Below are 15,695 nucleotides of genomic sequence, written 5' to 3'. Positions count from 1 at the left end.
TAATTTCTTTTCTTACCCTTGGGAAAATAAAAAAATGGGGGCGAAAGATCATTTTTGTGAAAAAATATGATTTTTTATTTTTACGGCTCTGCATTATAAACTTCTGTGAAGCACTTGTTGGGTCAAAGTGCTCACCACACCTAGATAAGTTCCTTAGGGGGTCTACTTTCCAAAATGGTGTCACTTGTGGGGGGTTTCAATGTTTAGGCACATCAGGGGCTCTCCAAACGCAACATGGCGTCCCATCTCAATTCCAGTCAATTTTGCATTGAAAAGTCAAATGGCGCTCCTTCCCTTCCGAGCTCTGCCCTGCGCCCAAACAATGGTTTACACCCACATATGGGGTATCGTCGTACTCAGGACAAATTGCACAACAACTTTTGTGGTCTAATTTCTTCTCTTACCCTTGGGAAAATAAAAAAAAATGGGGGTGAAAAGATCATTTTTGTGAAAAAATATGATTTTTTATTTTTACGGCTCTGCATTATAAACTTCTGTGAAGCACTTGTTGGGTCAAAGTGCTCACCACACATCTAGATAAGTTCCTTAGGGGGTCTACTTTCCAAAATGGTGTCACTTGTGGGGGGTTTCAATGTTTAGGCACATCAGGGGCTCTCCAAACGCAACATGGCGTCCCATGTCAATTCCAGTCAATTTTGCATTGAAAAGTCAAATGGCGCTCCTTTCCTTCCGAGCTCTGCCATGCGCCCAAACAGTGGTTTACCCCCAAATATGGGGTATCAGCGTACTCAGGACAAATTGTACAACAACTTTTGGGGTCCATTTTCTCCTGAAACCCTTGGTAAAATAAAACAAATTGCAGCTGAAATAAATTTTGTGTGAAAAAAAGTTAAATGTTCATTTTTATTTAAACATTCCAAAAATTCCTGTGAAACACTTGAAGGGTTAATAAATTTCTTGAATGTGGTTTTGAGCACCTTGAGGGGTGCAGTTTTTAGAATGGTGTCACACTTGGGTATTTTCTGTCATATAGACCCCTCAAAATGACTTCAAATGAGATGTGGTCCCTAAAAAAAAATGGTGTTGTAAAAATGAGAAATTTCTGGTCAACTTTTAACCCTTATAACTCCCTAACAACAAAAAAAATTTGGTTCCAAAATTGTGCTGATGTAAAGTAGACATGTGGGGAATGTTACTTATTAAGTATTTTGCGTGACAAATGTCTGTGATTTAAGGGCATAAAAATTCAAAGTTGGAAAATTGCGAAATTTTCAACATTTTCGCCAAATATCAGGTTTTTTTTCACAAATAAACGCAAGTTATATCGAAGAAATTTTACCACTATCATGAAGTACAATATATCTCGAGAAAACAGTGTCAGAATCGCCAAGATCCGTTGAAGCGTTCCAGAGTTATAACCTCATAAAGGGACAGTGGTCAGAATTGTAAAAATTGGCCTGGTCATTAACGTGCAAACGGGTTAGCAAGGGGTTAAAGAGCTACTTAAACATTTGTTTCCTAACTTTCAGAGAAGCGAATTCATCAATTACTTTGTCAAAGTTGATCTGTTGAGCTCGATCATTCTCAATTGAAAGTAAAGCTAATCTGCTGAGTCTTTCTTGAGCCATAGTACTTCTCAAGTAGTTTTTTATGAGTTTAAGCTTAGAGATAGATCATTCAGCCTTAAGGCCCCGTCTCACACAGCGACGCTGCAGCGATACGGACAACGATGCTGATCGCTGCAGCGTCGCTGTGTGGTCGCTGTGTGGTCGCTGGGGAGCTGTCACACAGACAGCTCTCTCCAGCGACCAACGATCAGGGGAACGACTTCGGCATCGTTGAAACTGTCTTCAACGATGCCGAAGTCCCCCTGCAGCAACCGGGTAACCAGGGTAAACATCGGGTTACTAAGCGCAGGGCCGCGCTTAGTAACCCGATGTTTACCCTGGTTACCAGCGTAAATGTAAAAAAAACCAAACAGTACATACTCACCATCTGTTGCCCGTCAGGTCCCTTGGCGTCTGCTTCTTGCTCTGACTGATCCGGCCGGAAAGTGAGAGCGCAGCAGTGACGTCACCGCTGCGCTCTGCTCTCACTGTACGGCGGCTCAGTCAGAGCAGGAAGCAGACGCCAAGGGACCTGACGGGCAACAGATGGTGAGTATGTACTGTTTGGTTTTTTTTACATTTACGCTGGTAACCAGGGTAAACATCGGGTTACTAAGCGCGGCCCTGCGCTTAGTAACCCGATGTTTACCCTGGTTACCAGTGAAGACATCGCTGGATCGGTGTCACACACACCGATTCAGCGATGTCAGCGGGGCCTCAACGACCAAAAAAAGGTCCAGGCCATTCTGACACGACCAGCGATCTCGCAGCAGGGGCCTGATCGCTGGTACGTGTCACACATAGCGAGATCGCTACTGAGGTCGCTGTTGCGTCACAAAACTTGTGACTCAGCAGCGATCTCGCTAGCGATCTCGCTATGTGAGACGGGGCCTTTAGACACAGTCACAGGAACAGTCAAATACATGATGCACGCTGTGCAAACATCTGGATAGCTTGATGAAAGTGAAGAATGCTCGACTATTAGGAAATCAGCAAATTCCTTAACATTTTTCATTTTTTCCAGTTGCTTTTGAAACAAATTTTTTATTGAACATAACTGTGAAGGAAAGACTGGAGTTACATCATCTGCAAACTTGTTAACAAAATCAACAGCTTTTTTGTGAATATCTTTCACTTGCGCTGGCCAAAAAAATCAGGTTGTGTTCCTTCATAAGAGTCAAGAACAGCTTTCATCCCTTCAAAGCAGTGATGAAGATGAGTAGAAAGTGTTTCTACCACTGGATAGGACACAGTAACTTGGAAACAAGTTGTTGGGTCTGCTAATCTCTTGTCTTCACACAACTCATCAAAGTGTTTCTTCACTTTCCTTACTCTGTTCTGGTGAAATTCATTTTTTATTCCCCATCGACTACACACATCTGATGCTTCAGAAGCAAGTGCTTCGAACCCTTCACGCATTTCGATTATCATTAACAATGCATTACCCATTAACTCATATGCAGACAAGAGGTCCATGGTTTCAGAGTGTAAGGATTTCGATACGAGGTTGAGAGTCTCTAAGACTTCACACTGCACAACCAAAAGTAATACAAAATCAAAACTTTCAAGTTTGTTCTTAAGCTGCTGTGCTTCATTTCTTTCCTTGCTTTTTTTTGGAAGTCAAAGTTATGCGAGTAAGACTTTTCATCACGTCACAAAACCTGTGTTTCAGTGCATACACTGCATCATGTCTGCCAGACCAACGAGTTGGATTAAGAGTTTTATATTAAGATTAAGAGACTGTCTCTTCTCAATGATGCTGAGAGTTTGTTACAGTCAGTGTGCACTGTGCCTGCCTTGTCAACTCTCTGTGATCTCCAGACTAACATATTGTTACAAATCTTGAGCTATGAGACTCTCCAGGCCAGTGCAGGTTTCCATTCATTGACAGCTGGCAGAGCTCCTGGAAATTATTGAAAAGATAGTCTCTCCTGTCCTCCGGGTGACATTGTCTGACAGGAATATAGGAGCTGGGTATTTTATGAGAAATTAAAGTATTAAAATACAATTTTTTACCATCGGTTTGGGGCCCCTTGGGTGGTTGGGGCCCCGGGGCAGTGCCCCGGCTGCTGTGGTTGTAGTTACGGCCCTGGGGGCTGATTCAAACTGCTCCAAGCCAACGTATATAACTGAGGGCATGTGCACATGACATTTTTAAGACACCGGAGGATCTGCTGAGATTTTCCTACATGAAGCTGCTTCAGGAAAAAGCCAGTGGTCCTTTTTCTGATGTGGCTTTGCTGGCGGCGTCTTTATTCTATAATTTATATTACAACTAGCGAGCTGCATCTTACTGAAAGCCACTCGAAGAATGAATGTGTTACTTGTTATACCACTTAACAGTCTCCAAACCTAAAGCATTAAAAGTGACAAAAGACTAAACATGTACACAGCCATATCATTTTAAAGGGAACCTGACAGCTGATACATGCTGCCCGAGAAACAGGTATCATGCATCAGGCACTGGCTGTATGCTATCAGCCATATTCCCCTTTATATATCAGCTGTCAGGCTTCCTTTATATATCAGCTCTCACATTCCCCTTTATATATCAGATGTCAGGTTCCCTTTATACATTAGCTGTCAGGTTCCCTTTATATATCAGCTGTCAGGTTTCCTTTAAACATTAGTTGTCAGGTTCCCTTTATACATTAGTTGTCAGGTTCCCTTCATACACCAGCTGTCGGGTTCCCTTTATACATCAGCTGTCAGATACCCTTTATACATCTCAGCTGTCGGGTTCACTTTATATGTAGCGCCCCCACTGCCGCAGGGCCGAGGGGTACCCGGTACCGGGCCTCTGAGTCTCTGCTCTGGGGTTGTCACGGTGGCTAGACCCGGCCCGTGACCCTGCTGAGGGGCGTACAGTAGTAGATGTGGATGTGGATAGTGGTGGTGGTGCGGTGCAGTAAATAACGAGGACACCAGGTTGCAGTCTCTTTACCTCTTTACTGAAGGTCTCTGGGTCCTCAGTCCGGAATAAGGTTCACCAGGCTGCGCAAGTCCGGCCGGTCCAATGGCACCTCCAGAGTTCCCTTTGCAGGTGGAAATCTGTGCCTTCCTGCTAGCGCTATGTGTTGTGGTCCTCCCCTGCTGTGCTTACGGGATAGTCCCCACAACTGTTGTGTCTGTTTCTCGTGTTCCCTCACAACAACTCGATTAGATGATGTTCTGCTAATCCTCAGTCCCTCCCGGTGTTATGGTTGGGACGCACCCGTATGACGGGTAGGCTCGGAGCTCTTCCGGGACCCTAGAGTCGCCCCTCTCCACAGTTTGCCCCCTATGTCTGCATAGGTGATTTAGGTGAGACAGCCCGCCTGTGACTGACTGTCCTGCCGTTGGTTTGAAGTATTGCCTGGAGCTAGATATATGAATACTTCCTCGGCGTTCCGGCCGCCGGTTGTGCGCCTCAGTAGGATGTTGCCTCGGTCTTACAGCACGACTCCTACTGGTATTCTCCTTCTTGCTTTGATCCCGTTTCTCACTCAGCACAATATATCTCGCTTCTGATCCTTTCTTAGGGCACCGCCGCTATGCTGAGCAGGCACGGTCCCATGACGTTCTTTCTTGTAGCCAGGCCTCTGTCAGGGTCCCAAACCTGACAGGGACCCTACCGAATCTTCCCTCACAACACCCTCTGCCACCAGGTGTTGTCTGGTTCCAACCCAGTCAGCTTTCTTCTGTCTAACTTCCTGCCTGACCCCCAGTTTACCCACACGGTGAGGAGTGGCCAAATAAATAGCACCCTTAGCTCCCCCTAGAGGCCCGACTGTGAAATGTATTGGTGTATGTGATACCTGGTCAGATGAACTCCTTCAGTGCCATCAGACGTACCATAGCCCCCCTTAGCGGCGGAGCCACAGTACTGCAACGACCAGGACTCTGGGGCGCTGCATATACATCACCTGTCATGTTCCCTTTATACATCAGCTGTTGGGTTCCCTTTATACATCAGCTGTCGGGTTCCCTTTATACATCACCTGTCATGTTCCCTTTATACATCAGCTGTTGGGTTCCCTTTATACATCAGCTGTCAAATTCCCTTTATGCATCAGCTGTCAGGTTCCCTTTATACATCAGCTGTCAAGTTCCCTTTATACATCAGCTGTCAGGTTCCCTTTATACATCAGCTGTCAAGTTCCCTTTATACATCAGCTGTCAGGTTCCCTTTATACATCAGCTGTCGGGTTCCCTTTATATATCAGCTGTCAGGTTCCCTTTATACATCAGCTGTCAGGTTCCCTTTATACATCAGCTGTCAAGTTCCCTTTATACATCAGCTGTCAGGTTCCCTTTATACATCAGCTGTCGGGTTCCCTTTATATATCAGCTGTCAGATGCCCTTTATACATCAGCTGTCGGGTTCCCCTTTATATATCAGCTGTCAGGTTCCCTTTACACATCAGCTGTCGGGTTCCCTTTATATATCAGCTATCAGGTTCCCCTTTATACATCAGCTGTCAGGTTCCCTTTATACATCAGCTGTCATGTTCCCTTTATACATCAGCTGTCGGGTTCCCTTTATACATCAGCTGTCAGGTTCCCTTTATATATCAGCTATCAGGTTCCCCTTTATACATCAGCTGTCAGGTTCCCTTTATACATCAGCTGTCGGGTTCCCCTTTATACATCAGCTGTCAGGTTCCCTTTACACATCAGCTGTCGGGTTCCCTTTATATATCAGCTATCAGGTTCCCCTTTATACATCAGCTGTCAAGTTCCCCTTTATACAGCAGCTGTCGGGTTCCCCTTTATACATCAGCTGTCAGGTTCCCCTTTACACATCAGCTGCCAGGTTCTCTTTATATATTAGCTGTCGGGTTCTCTTTATACATCAGCTGTCAGGTTCCCCTTTACACATCAGCTGTCCAGTTCCCTTCATATATCAGCTGTCAGGTTCTCTTTATATATTAGCTGTCGGGTTCTCTTTATACATCAGCTGTCAGGTTCCCCTTTATACATCAGCTGTCCGGTTCCCTTCATATATCAGCTGTCAGGTTCTCTTTATATATTAGCTGTCGGGTTCTCTTTATACATCAGCTGTCAGGTTCCTCTTTATACATCAGCTGTCCGGTTCCCTTCATATATCAGCTGTCAGGTTCTCTTTATATATTAGCTGTCGGGTTCTCTTTATACATCAGCTGTCAGGTTCCCCTTTCTACATCAGCTGTCGGATTCCCTTTATATATCAGCTGTCAGGTTCTCTTTATACAGGTCCTTCTCAAAAAATTAGCATATAGTGTTAAATTTCATTATTTACCATAATGTAATGATTACAATTAAACTTTCATATATTATAGATTCATTATCCACCAACTGAAATTTGTCAGGTCTTTTATTGTTTTAATACTGATGATTTTGGCATACAACTCCTGATAACCCAAAAAACCTGTCTCAATAAATTAGCATATTTCACCCGGCCAATCAAATAAAAGTGTTTTTTAATAACAAACAAAAAAACCATCAAATAATAATGTTCAGTTATGCACTCAATACTTGGTCGGGAATCCTTTGGCAGAAATGACTGCTTCAATGCGGCGTGGCATGGAGGCAATCAGCCTGTGACACTGCTGAGATGTTATGGAGGCCCAGGATGCTTCAATAGCGGCCTTAAGCTCATCCAGAGTGTTGGGTCTTGCGTCTCTCAACTTTCTCTTCACAATATCCCACAGATTCTCTATGGGGTTCAGGTCAGGAGAGTTGGCAGGCCAATTGAGCACAGTAATACCATGGTCAGTAAACCATTTACCAGTGGTTTTGGCACTGTGAGCAGGTGCCAGGTCGTGCTGAAAAATGAAATCTTCATCTCCATAAAGCATTTCAGCCGATGGAAGCATGAAGTGCTCCAAAATCTCCTGATAGCTAGCTGCATTGACCCTGCCCTTGATGAAACACAGTGGACCAACACAAGCAGCTGACATGGCACCCCACACCATCACTGACTGTGGGTACTTGACACTGGACTTCAGGCATTTTGGCATTTCCTTCTCCCCAGTCTTCCTCCAGACTCTGGCACCTTGATTTCCGAATGACATGCAAAATTTGCTTTCATCAGAAAAAAGTACTTGGGACCACTTAGCAACAGTCCAGTGCTGCTTCTCTGTAGAAAAAAAGTGGCTTTATCTGGGGAATGCGGCACCTGTAGCCCATTTCCTGCACACGCCTGTGCACGGTGGCTCTGGGTGTTTCCACACCAGACTCAGTCCACTGCTTCCTCAGGTTCCCCAAGGTCTGGAATCGGTCCTTCTCCACAATCTTCCTCAGGGTCCGGTCACCTCTTCTCGTTGTACAGCGTTTTCTGCCACATTGTTTCCTTCCAACAGACTTACCATTGAGGTGCCTTGATACAGCACTCTGGGAACAGCCTATTTGTTGAGAAATTTCTTTCTGGGTCTTACCCTCTTGCTTGAGGGTGTCAATGATGGCCTTCTTGACATCTGTCAGGTCGCTAGTCTTACCCATGATGGGGGTTTTGAGTAATGAACCAGGCAGGGAGTTTTTAAAAGCCTCAGGTATCTTTTGCATGTGTTTAGAGTTAATTAGTTGATTCAGAAGATTAGGGTAATAGGTCGTTTAGAGAACCTTTTCTTGATATGCTAATTTATTGAGACAGGTTTTTTGGGTTATCAGGAGTTGTATGCCAAAATCATCAGTATTAAAACAATAAAAGACCTGACAAATTTCAGTTGGTGGATAATGAATCTATAATATATGAAAGTTTAATTGTAATCATTACATTATGGTAAATAATGAAATTTAACACTATATGCTAATTTTTTGAGAAGGACCTGTATATTAGCTGTCGGGTTGTCTTTATACATCCGCTGTCAGGTTCCCTTTATATATCAGCTCTCAAGTTCCCTTCAAACATCAGCTGTCAGGTTCTCTTCATACATCAGCTGTTAGGTTCTCTTTATATATTAGCTGTCGGGTTCTCTTTATACATCAGCTGTCAGGTTCCCCTTTATACATCAGCTGTCGGATTCCCTTTATATATCAGCTGTCAGGTTCTCTTTATACAGTATATCAGCTGTTGGGTTCCCTTTATACATCAGCTGTCGGGTTCCCTTTATACATCACCTGTCATGTTCCCTTTAAACATCAGCTGTTGGGTTCCCTTTATACATCAGCTGTCAAGTTCCCTTTATGCATCAGCTGTGGGATTGCCTTTATATATCAGCTGTCAGGTTCCCTTTATACATCAGTTGTCGGGTTCCCTTTATACATCAGCTGTGAGGTTCCCTTTATACATCAGCTGTCGGGTTCCCCTTTATACATCAGCTGTCAGGTTCCCTTTACACATCAGCTGTCGGGTTCCCTTTATATATCAGCTATCAGGTTCCCCTTTATACATCAGCTGTCAGGTTCCCTTTATACATCAGCTGTCACGTTCCCTTTATACATCAGCTGTCAAGTTCCCTTTATACATCAGCTGTCAGGTTCCCTTTATACATCAGCTGTCGGGTTCCCTTTATATATCAGCTGTCAGGTTCCCTTTATACATCAGCTGTCAGGTTCCCTTTATACATCAGCTGTCAAGTTCCCTTTATACATCAGCTGTCAGGTTCCCTTTATACATCAGCTGTCGGGTTCCCTTTATATATCAGCTGTCAGGTTCCCTTTATACATCAGCTGTCAGGTTCCCTTTATACATCAGCTGTCAAGTTCCCTTTATACATCAGCTGTCAGGTTCCCTTTATACATCAGCTGTCGGGTTCCCTTTATATATCAGCTGTCAGATGCCCTTTATACATCAGCTGTCGGGTTCCCCTTTATATATCAGCTGTCAGGTTCCCTTTACACATCAGCTGTCGGGTTCCCTTTATATATCAGCTATCAGGTTCCCCTTTATACATCAGCTGTCAGGTTCCCTTTATATATCAGCTATCAGGTTCCCCTTTATACATCAGCTGTCAGGTTCCCTTTATACATCAGCTGTCGGGTTCCCCTTTATACATCAGCTGTCAGGTTCCCTTTACACATCAGCTGTCGGGTTCCCTTTATATATCAGCTATCAGGTTCCCCTTTATACATCAGCTGTCAAGTTCCCCTTTATACAGCAGCTGTTATGGTTCTCAATGGCAAGAGAACATAGCCAAGCAAACATAAGAACTAGCTCTTGGAAGGATGGAAACTAAACTGACCATGAACTAAACCTGCCGCACAACTAACAGTAGCCGGGTAGCGTTGCCTGCGTTTTATCCCTAGACGCCCAGCGCCGGCCGGAGGACTAACTAATCCTGGCAGAGGAAAATATAGTCCTGGCTCACCTCTAGAGAAATTTCCCCGAAAGGCAGACAGAGGCCCCCACATATATTGGCGGTGATTTTAGATGAAATGACAAACGTAGTATGAAAATAGGTTTAGCAAAATTGAGGTCCGCTTACTAGATAGCAGGAAGACAGAAAGGACACTTTCATGGTCAGCTGAAAACCCTATCAAAACTCCATCCTGAAATTACTTTAAGACTCTAGTATTAACTCATAACATCAGAGTGGCAATTTCAGATCACAAGAGCTTTCCAGACACAGAAACGAAACTACAGCTGTGAACTGGAACAAAATGCAAAAACAAACAAGGACTAAAGTCCAACTTAGCTGGAAGTTGTCTAGCAGCAGGAACATGCACAGAAAGGCTTCTGATTACAATGTTGACCGGCATGGAAGTGACAGAGGAGCAAGGCTAAATAGCGACTCCCACATCCTGATGGGAACAGGTGAACAGAGGGGATGATGCACACCAGTTCAATTCCACCAGTGGCCACCGGGGGAGCCCAAAATCCAATTTCACAACAGTACCCCCCCCTCAAGGAGGGGGCACCGAACCCTCACCAGAACCACCAGGGCGATCAGGATGAGCCCTATGAAAGGCACGGACCAGATCGGAGGCATGAACATCAGAGGCAGTCACCCAAGAATTATCCTCCTGACCGTATCCCTTCCATTTGACCAGATACTGGAGTTTCCGTCTGGAAACACGGGAGTCCAAGATTTTTTCCACAACGTACTCCAACTCGCCCTCAACCAACACCGGAGCAGGAGGCTCAACGGAAGGCACAACCGGTACCTCATACCTGCGCAATAATGACCGATGAAAAACATTATGAATAGAAAAAGATGCAGGGAGGTCCAAACGGAAGGACACAGGGTTAAGAATCTCCAATATCTTGTACGGGCCGATGAACCGAGGCTTAAACTTGGGAGAAGAAACCCTCATAGGGACAAAACGAGAAGACAACCACACCAAGTCCCCAACACAAAGCCGAGGACCAACCCGACGCCGGCGGTTGGCAAAAAGCTGAGTCTTCTCCTGGGACAACTTCAAATTGTCCACTACCTGCCCCCAAATCTGATGCAACCTCTGCACCACAGCATCCACTCCAGGACAATCCGAAGATTCCACCTGACCAGAAGAAAATCGAGGATGAAACCCCGAATTACAGAAAAAGGGAGACACCAAGGTGGCAGAGCTGGCCCGATTATTGAGGGCAAACTCCGCTAAAGGCAAAAAAGCAACCCAATCATCCTGATCTGCAGACACAAAACACCTCAAATATGTCTCCAAGGTCTGATTCGTCCGCTCGGTCTGGCCATTAGTCTGAGGATGGAAAGCAGACGAGAAAGACAAATCTATGCCCATCCTAGCACAGAATGCTCGCCAAAATCTAGACACGAATTGGGTACCTCTGTCAGAAACGATATTCTCCGGAATACCATGCAAACGGACCACATTTTGAAAAAACAGAGGAACCAACTCGGAAGAAGAAGGCAACTTAGGCAGGGGAACCAAATGGACCATCTTAGAGAAACGATCACACACCACCCAAATGACAGACATCTTCTGAGAAACAGGAAGATCCGAAATAAAATCCATCGAGATGTGCGTCCAGGGCCTCTTCGGGATAGGCAAGGGCAACAACAATCCACTAGCCCGAGAACAATAAGGCTTGGCCCGAGCACAAACGTCACAAGACTGCACGAAGCCTCGCACATCTCGAGACAGGGAAGGCCACCAGAAGGACCTTGCCACCAAATCCCTAGTACCAAAGATTCCAGGATGACCTGCCAACGCAGAAGAATGAACCTCAGAAATGACTTTACTGGTCCAATCATCAGGAACAAACAGTCTACCAGGTGGGCAACGATCAGGTCTATCCGCCTGAAACTCCTGCAAGGCCCGCCGCAGGTCTGGAGAAACGGCAGACAATATCACTCCATCCTTAAGGATACCTGTAGGTTCAGAATTACCAGGGGAGTCAGGCTCAAAACTCCTAGAAAGGGCATCCGCCTTAACATTCTTAGAACCCGGCAGGTAGGACACCACAAAATTAAACCGAGAGAAAAACAACGACCAGCGCGCCTGTCTAGGATTCAGGCGTCTGGCGGACTCAAGATAAATTAGATTTTTGTGGTCAGTCAATACCACCACCTGATGTCTAGCCCCCTCAAGCCAATGACGCCACTCCTCAAAAGCCCACTTCATGGCCAAAAGCTCCCGATTCCCAACATCATAATTCCGCTCGGCGGGCGAAAATTTACGCGAGAAAAAAGCACAAGGTCTCATCACGGAGCAATCGGAACTTCTCTGCGACAAAACCGCCCCAGCTCCGATTTCAGAAGCGTCAACCTCAACCTGAAAAGGAAGAGCAACATCAGGCTGACGCAACACAGGGGCGGAAGAAAAGCGGCGCTTAAGCTCCCGAAAGGCCTCCACAGCAGCAGGGGACCAATCAGCAACATCAGCACCCTTCTTAGACAAATCAGTCAATGGTTTAACAACATCAGAAAAACCAGCAATAAATCGACGATAAAAGTTAGCAAAGCCCAAAAATTTCTGAAGACTCTTAAGAGAAGAGGGTTGCGTCCAATCACAAATAGCCTGAACCTTGACAGGATCCATCTCGATGGAAGAGGGGGAAAAAATATATCCCAAAAAGGAAATCTTTTGAACCCCAAAAACGCACTTAGAACCCTTCACACACAAGGAATTAGACCGCAAAACCTGAAAAACCCTCCTGACCTGCTGGACATGAGAGTCCCAGTCATCCGAAAAAATCAAAATATCATCCAGATACACAATCATAAATTTATCCAAATAATCACGGAAAATGTCATGCATGAAGGACTGAAAGACCGAAGGTGCATTAGAAAGACCAAAAGGCATCACCAAATACTCAAAGTGGCCCTCGGGCGTATTAAATGCGGTTTTCCACTCATCCCCCTGCTTAATTCGCACCAAATTATACGCCCCACGGAGATCTATCTTAGAGAACCACTTGGCCCCCTTTATGCGAGCAAACAAATCAGTCAGCAGTGGCAACGGATATTGATATTTAACCGTGATTTTATTCAAAAGCCGATAATCAATACACGGCCTCAAAGAGCCATCTTTCTTAGCCACAAAGAAAAAACCGGCTCCTAAGGGAGATGACGAAGGACGAATATGTCCCTTTTCCAAGGACTCCTTTATATATTCTCGCATAGCAGCATGTTCAGGCACAGACAAATTAAATAAACGACCCTTAGGGTATTTACTACCCGGAATCAAATCTATGGCACAATCGCACTCCCGGTGCGGAGGTAATGAACCAAGCTTAGGTTCTTCAAAAACGTCACGATATTCAGTCAAGAATTCAGGAATCTCAGAGGGAATAGATGATGAAATGGAAACCACAGGTACGTCCCCATGCGTCCCCCTACATCCCCAGCTTAACACAGACATAGCTTTCCAGTCAAGGACTGGGTTATGAGATTGCAGCCATGGCAATCCAAGCACCAACACATCATGTAGGTTATACAGCACAAGAAAGCGAATAATCTCCTGATGATCCGGATTAATCCGCATAGTTACTTGTGTCCAGTATTGTGGTTTATTGCTAGCCAATGGGGTGGAGTCAATCCCCTTCAGGGGTATAGGAGTTTCAAGAGGCTCCAAATCATACCCACAGCGTTTGGCAAAGGACCAATCCATAAGACTCAAAGCGGCGCCAGAGTCGACATAGGCATCCGCGGTAATAGATGACAAAGAACAAATCAGGGTCACAGATAGAATAAACTTAGACTGTAAAGTGCCAATTGAAACAGACTTATCAAGCTTCTTAGTACGCTTAGAGCATGCTGATATAACATGAGTTGAATCACCGCAATAGAAGCACAACCCATTTTTCCGTCTAAAATTCTGCCGTTCACTTCTGGACAGAATTCTATCACATTGCATATTCTCTGGCGACTTCTCAGTAGACACCGCCAAATGGTGCACAGGTTTGCGCTCCCGCAGACGCCTATCGATCTGGATAGCCATTGTCATGGACTCATTCAGACCCGCAGGCACAGGGAACCCCACCATAACATCCTTAATGGCGTCAGAGAGACCCTCTCTGAAATTCGCCGCCAGGGCGCACTCATTCCACTGAGTAAGCACAGCCCATTTACGAAATTTCTGGCAGTATATTTCAGCTTCGTCTTGCCCCTGAGATAGGGACATCAAGGCCTTTTCCGCCTGAAGTTCTAACTTTGGTTCCTCATAAAGCAACCCCAAGGCCAGAAAAAACGCATCCACATTGAGCAACGCAGGATCCCCTGGAGCCAATGCAAAAGCCCAATCCTGAGGGTCGCCCCGGAGCAAGGAAATCACAATCCTGACCTGCTGAGCAGGATCTCCAGCAGAGCGAGATTTCAGGGACAAAAACAACTTGCAATTATTTTTGAAATTTTGAAAGCAAGATCTATTCCCCGAGAAAAATTCAGGCAAAGGAATTCCAGGTTCAGATATAGGAACCTGAACAACAAAATCTTGTAAATTTTGAACTTTCGTGGTGAGATTATTCAAACCTGCAGCTAAACTCTGAAAATCCATTTTAAACAGGTGAACACAGAGCCATTCCAGGGTTAGAAGGAGAGAGAGAGAGGAAGGCTGCAATATAGGCAGACTTGCAAGAGTTTCAATTACAAGCACACTCAGAACTGAAGGGAAAAAAAAAAAAAAAAATCTTCAGCAGACTTCTCTTTTCTCTCCTTTCTCTGTCAATTAATTTAACCCTTTTTTGGGTCCGGTCAAACTGTTATGGTTCTCAATGGCAAGAGAACATAGCCAAGCAAACATAAGAACTAGCTCTTGGAAGGATGGAAACTAAACTGACCATGAACTAAACCTGCCGCACAACTAACAGTAGCCGGGTAGCGTTGCCTGCGTTTTATCCCTAGACGCCCAGCGCCGGCCGGAGGACTAACTAATCCTGGCAGAGGAAAATATAGTCCTGGCTCACCTCTAGAGAAATTTCCCCGAAAGGCAGACAGAGGCCCTCACATATATTGGCGGTGATTTTAGATGAAATGACAAACGTAGTATGAAAATAGGTTTAGCAAAATTGAGGTCCGCTTACTAGATAGCAGGAAGACAGAAAGGACACTTTCATGGTCAGCTGAAAACCCTATCAAAACTCCATCCTGAAATTACTTTAAGACTCTAGTATTAACTCATAACATCAGAGTGGCAATTTCAGATCACAAGAGCTTTCCAGACACAGAAACGAAACTACAGCTGTGAACTGGAACAAAATGCAAAAACAAACAAGGACTAAAGTCCAACTTAGCTGGAAGTTGTCTAGCAGCAGGAACATGCACAGAAAGGCTTCTGATTACAATGTTGACCGGCATGGAAGTGACAGAGGAGCAAGGCTAAATAGCGACTCCCACATCCTGATGGGAACAGGTGAACAGAGGGGATGATGCACACCAGTTCAATTCCACCAGTGGCCACCGGGGGAGCCCAAAATCCAATTTCACAACAAGCAGCTGTCGGGTTCCCCTTTATACATCAGCTGTCAGGTTCCCCTTTACACATCAGCTGTCGGGTTCCCCTTTATACATCAGCTGTCGGGTTCCCCTTTATACATCAGCTGTCGGGTTCCCCTTTATACATCAGCTGCCAGGTTCTCTTTATATATTAGCTGTCAGGTTCTCTTTATACATCAGCTGTCAGGTTCCCCTTTATACATCAGCTGTCCGGTTCCCTTCATATATCAGCTGTCAGGTTCTCTTTATATATTAGCTGTCGGGTTCTCTTTATACATCAGCTGTCAGGTTCCTCTTTATACATCAGCTGTCCGGTTCCCTTCATATATCAGCT

This window comes from Ranitomeya variabilis, chromosome 6, assembly GCF_051348905.1.
Source record: "Ranitomeya variabilis isolate aRanVar5 chromosome 6, aRanVar5.hap1, whole genome shotgun sequence".
Taxonomy (NCBI): Eukaryota; Metazoa; Chordata; class Amphibia; order Anura; family Dendrobatidae; genus Ranitomeya; species Ranitomeya variabilis.
This window is presented reverse-complemented; position numbering follows the sequence as displayed.